Here is a 6,000-nt window from a genome sequence, read left to right as displayed (position 1 = left end):
CCAACATATTGATGTAAATTCATGAGATGCCTGTTACAGGTTCCATGTGCTTCCTTTCTTATCTACAAACAGATGGAGAAATTGTCACCATAGTCTGCTTTTGAACCAAGATTGTATGTCAGAACTGAAGACAAAGATCATTTTTATGAAACTCTGAATGTGGCTGCTAATAGAGAAAAGTTGTTTCTCCTCCTGGGATTTTAATGCATGAATTTCATGACAAACATGCTTTGGTCACCGTGGTGTTAGCAAAATGATAAAATGGACACTAGCTACTCGTCCTTCGTGCATAGTTTGGGACTTGTATACAAAAACCTGATTCTGTTACAGACATTAATGGAAAATGTCATGATGCCATCTGCAACCTGGCCTTTGATACTAGCTTAATCTTCTTAATAGCCACAAGAAGATCTAATATGTTCAGTGTTCTTCACATCTGCACCTATCACAGTGCAGATTGCAAAATTGATCATTTGCTTATTATTAGCAGGGTGAAGATGCAACCACTGAAGTTACACAAGTCCACAAACAGTAGATAAACCTCAAGTTCTCATAACTTCTTGGAGAGTCCTTTTCTCCATAAGGGGTTCGTCTGATAATGCTGATGAAGCATGAACATTTGAACAATCAATCATCTGTGGAACTGCGTTAAATACATTTGGCAAAGGAAGAAACTGGATCAAAATTCAACTTGAGTCCCATCTTGTAGAGGTGACTCTTCTCATTGAAGTGAAGACTACAGCTCACCTAGATTCCAACTAATTTTCTAATCTTAAAGCATATGACAATCCCATACTCACCAAGGCATTTGTGCAGAAGATGACAAGGTGCTGAGCCAACAATTGATGAATTGATGCAAAGAAATACAATTGAGAGTGACAATTTGCTCCTTTGAAATGCATAGTAATGTATTTGCTGAGGGGAACATGCAACTATACTGATGTGAGATGGCTATCTGTACCTGTGCTTGATGATCTTCTGCAGCTTACCTTTCATGCCAGACTTGGTACAGACCCCTCATTACTTGAGCTCAAAAAGGCTATTGACTTGCCAGCAACAAGGAAAGCAGCTAGAAGGGACAGAATTCCATGCAAACTTCTCAAGTATGGAAAATCCCACTTGCTGCCTTACCTTCACGACCTCCTTCACCTCTTCTGCTGGAGAGAAGGCTGTATCCCACAAGATATGCATGACAGAAACATTACCATGTTATCGAATGACAATGATGATTATAGCATGGTTGCAAAAATTATGAAGATGTCGTATTCCTCAGTGAAAAGGGGTGGCACGATGGCTCTGTGGTTAGCACTGTTGCCTCACAGCTCCAGGGACCCGGGTTTGATTCCCACCTCAGGCGACTGTCTGTGTGGAATTTGCACATTTTCCCCGTGTCTACATGGGTTTCTTCTGGGTATTGCGGTTTCCTCTCACAATCCAAAGATGTGTACATTCGGTGAATTGGCCATGCTAAATTGCCCATAGGTTAGGTGCAGTAGTCAGGGGTAAATATAGGATAGGTGAATGGGTTTGGGTGGGTTGCTCTTCAGAGGATCGGTATGGACTTGTTGGGCCAAATGGCCTGTTTCCACATTGTAGGTAATCTAGTCACTAGGATGATTTTTCATACTGTGGATCTCACATTTAACTCTGTGTGCAGGACAGGCCTGTATTGTATACTAGAGAAAATTGGTCATCCTGCCAAGTTTCATAGTATTTTATGACCCTTCTATTAGACAATAGACAATAGGTGCAGGAGTAGGCCATTCAGCCCTTCGAGCCTGCACCGCCATTCAATATGATCATGGCTGATCATTCCTAATCAGTATCCTCTTCCTGCCTTATCTCCATAACCCTTGATTCCACTATCTTTGAGAGCTCTATCCAACTCTTTCTTAAATGAATCCAGAGACTGGGCCTCCACTGCCCTCTGGGGCAGAGCATTCCACACAGCCACCACTCTCTGGGTGAAGAAGTTTCTCCTCATCGCTGTCCTAAATGGTCTACCCCGTATTTTTAAGCTGTGTCCTCTGGTTCGGCACTCACCCATCACGGAAACATGTTTCCTGCTGCCAGAGTGTCCAATCCTTTCATAATCTTATACGTCTCAATCAGATCCCCTCTCAGTCTTCTAATCTCAAGGGTATACAAGCCCAGTCTTTCAGTGTAAGGTAATCCCGCCATTCCAGGAATTGACCTCGTGAACCTACGCTGCACTCCCTCAATAGCCAGAATGTCTTTCCTCAAATTTGGAGACTAGAACTGCACACAGTACTCCAGGTGTGGTCTCACCAGGGCCCTGTTCAGCTGCAGAAGAACCTCTTTGCTTCTATACTCAATTCCTCTTGTTATGAAGGCCAGCATGCTATTAGCCTTCTTCACTACCTGCTGTACCTGCATGCTTGCCTTCATTGACTGGTGTACAAGAACACCCAGATCTCTTTGTACTGCCCCATTACCTAAATTGGTTCCATTGAGGTAGTAATCTGCCTTCCTGTTCTTGCCACCAAAGTGGATAACCATACATTTATCCACATTAAACTGCATCTGCCACTCACCTAACTTGTCCAGGTCACCCTGTAATCTCCTAACATCCTCATCAGCAAATTTGCTAATGTTATTGCTGATACCATCTTCTATATCATTAACATATATTGTAAAAAGCTGCGGTCCCAGCACGGATCCCTGCGGTACCCCACTGGTCACTGCCTGCCATTCCGAAATGGAGCCGTTTACCACTAGCCTTTGTTTCCTATCAGCCAACCAATTTTCAATCCAATCTAGTACTTTGCCCCCAATACCATGCGTCCTAATTTTACTCACTAACCTCCTGTGTGGGACTTTATCAAAAGCTTTCTGAAAGTCCAGGTACACTACATCTACTGGATCTCCCTCGTCCATCTTCAGAGTTACATCCTCAAAAAATTCAAGAAGATTAGTCAAGCATGATTTCCCCTTCATAAATCCATGCTGACTCTGTCCTATCCTGTTACTACTATCCAGATGTGCCGTAATTTCATCCTTTATAATGGACTCCAGCATCTTTCCCACCACTGAGGTCAGAGTAACTGGTCTATAATTTCCTGCTTTCTCTCTCCCACCTTTCTTAAAAAGTGGTATAGTATTAGCCACCCTCCAATCCTCAGGAACCGACCCCGAATCTATCGAACTCTGGAAAATAATCACCAACACATCTACGATTTCCCGAGCCACCTCCTATAAAACATATTATAATATGCATGGCATCATTCACTTCAATGGATCTACTTTGGACAGTTCTGAAATCAAGAATATGGTGAAACACCTCTGTTTGATATCTTTTCATCTTTCCCATAGACCTATACTTTCCCTGCCAACATGGAAGGAGTGTACCTCCAAACATGATCAGATGTGAAGTTCCTCAATCTATCATGACTGAAAACCAAGATAATAGTGTGATTAAGGAGAAAGTGAGAACTGCAGATGCTGGAGATCGGAGTCAAAAAGTGTGGTGCTGGCAAAGCACAGCCGGTCATGCAACATCCTAAGAGCAGGAGAGGTGATGTTTCGAGCATAAGCTCTTCATCAGGAATGAAGAGCTTATTCCTGATGAAGAGCTTTTGCTCAAAACGTCAACTCTCCTGTTCCTCAGATGTTGCCTGACCGGCTGTGCTTTTCCAGCATGACACTTTTTGAATAGTATGATATATTCTAATAAGAAAACTCCTGTGTTTTTGCTCATACTCCAGTAATTGCCCAGGCACAAGACCAGCTTCAAAGGCTATTGGACTGTTTGCCCCAGGCGTATACCATGTTCTCCCTCACCATCAATGTCAAGGAAACAATAGTTATGGGACTGGGCAATATTCCTATGCCTGTATTCAGACACAATAACACACCACTGAAGTCTTTAGAAAATGCTACTACCTTGGATCTACATTGGCAGAAAACCAGTCCCTTGATGAAGTGTTCAGCATATGCATTGAAAAGGCAGCCATTAAAATGAACTGTGGGCAGACATTTGCCATTACGATAGTGTGGTTTCAGGAGCTCCAAAACGAAAACTGATGCTCCAAATAAGGTAAAATAAATTTAATTTGCAGAGGTCATCCCACACTACAGGCAACTATTCCACAATCATTGTATTCAGTGATCAAGAGATCTGAACTCACAAAAGGTTCTGAGGCTACATTCACGTAATCTCTCAGAGGTGAAAGGTTGCCAACCAGGCTTAAAAGTAGGGGCATGATTAAGAAGTTTGCAGCGAATGTAAAAATTGGTCAAGTGGTTAAAAATGAAGAAAAGTGCTGGAGACTGTAGGAACATGTCAGTGAGCTAGTTTGGTGGACAGAAAAATGGCAAATGAAATTCAGTCTGGATAAGTGTGAGGTATTGGATTCATGGAGGGTAACAAACAAGGCCAGGTCTGAGATAAGATACTAAGAGGTATACAGAAACACAAGGATCCTAGAGTACAAGTCCACAAGTCCCTGAAGAAAGCAGGGCAGGTAAATAATGTTTTAAGAAGGTATGCAAAATGCATACCTTTATTATATAAAGCACAGAATTTAACTAGGCTTGCCAGAATAGTTTAAAAAAATTAGTTTAACTGCAGCTAGACTACTGTGTACAGTTTAGACCACTGCACTTTGGGCAGGATGGAATCACACCAGAGGGGATACTAAGAAAATTCAGAAGGATGGTACGGGGATTGGAGAATTTTGGCTAAGAGGAAAGATTGGATGGGTTAGCGCTGTTTTGCATCGAAAGCTGAGAGGAGATTTAATTGAGATGCATAGAATTACGAAAGACCTGGAGAGAGTGGATGGAAAGGACCAGTTTCTGTTAGCAGAAGGGTCAATTACTACAGGCATAGATTTAAAATAATTGCTGGAAAGATTAGGAGAGAATTCCAGATTTTCTTTTTACCTACGGGATGGTAAAGTTTTAGAAATCGCCACTTATGTAAATCTCAAGAGCACAACTGGAAAGGAACATTGTTTGTTGTTGAACACCAAAATAGAATCACTATTCATAGGCATACAAAGGTTAGTCCCAGGCCAGTCAGTTCTGCAGACCCATTCCTGGATGTGCTTTATTTTTCATTTCTTTATTTTTGCTCAAAGTTGAGGTAGGGAGAGGGGAAGGGGCTAAACCAAAATGGAATTGGAAGGAGAAATAGAGTATTCCATACCCTGAGGCACCAAAGGATCTGCTTTCTTTTTTTTTTAATATGGGTCCCCTTTAGATATTTTCTAATCAACCTGTTCAGAGAGTACATGAGATTTAAACAGGCCTCCATGCTCAGAGGTAGAGATGCTACCACTGCACCACAAGTACCTTATGGGCCTGTGTTCTACATTTTATATCCGAAAGTGCTATTGCACACAATTGAAAGAGTTTTTTTCTCCCCATTACCAAATCACAGTGACTCATTTTTTGTTTTTAATTATTAACTACAATCAATAAATTATCAGTGTAGCCAACTGGATATTTACATGCAAAGCCTGTCTTTATGGCAGTGATCAAAAGTAAGAAAGGAGTAGGGAGGGGGAAGGGGTTGAATCAAAATGGATTTAGGGAGAAATAAAGCATTATACCCCACCTTGGTACCCACTACCCTCTAAAAAGATAGAGAGCATTGGTGGACAATGGGTCTGAGTTATGGTTAAGCTACCACTTCACTATCATTGTAATTAATTTTAAACAACCTGATGAGACATGTTACAATATAGCTCCAGGACAGGTGGGGTTTTAACCCAAACCCTTTGCTCGAAAGGTAAAGACACTACTGATACATCATCAGACCCTTTAATTTGTCTGCTTTTTAATTTTTTGTTTTCGTCGCCACCAGTGAATCACCTGTGTAGCCAATCAGAAATTTACATGCAAAGCCCGTTATGGGCAATGCAAACCATCAAGGTCAGGGAGGTATAGGAAAAGAGGGAAGGGGCTAAATTATAATGGAATGGATCTGCTTTTTTAAAATATTTATATCCAGAAGTTCTCTTACACACAACTGAA

The sequence above is a fragment of the Chiloscyllium plagiosum genome, unplaced genomic scaffold, assembly GCF_037043375.1.
Source record: "Chiloscyllium plagiosum isolate Xiang-an unplaced genomic scaffold, Cpla_swu_hap1 HiC_scaffold_9, whole genome shotgun sequence".
In the NCBI taxonomy this organism is placed as follows: domain Eukaryota; kingdom Metazoa; phylum Chordata; class Chondrichthyes; order Orectolobiformes; family Hemiscylliidae; genus Chiloscyllium; species Chiloscyllium plagiosum.
This window is presented reverse-complemented; position numbering follows the sequence as displayed.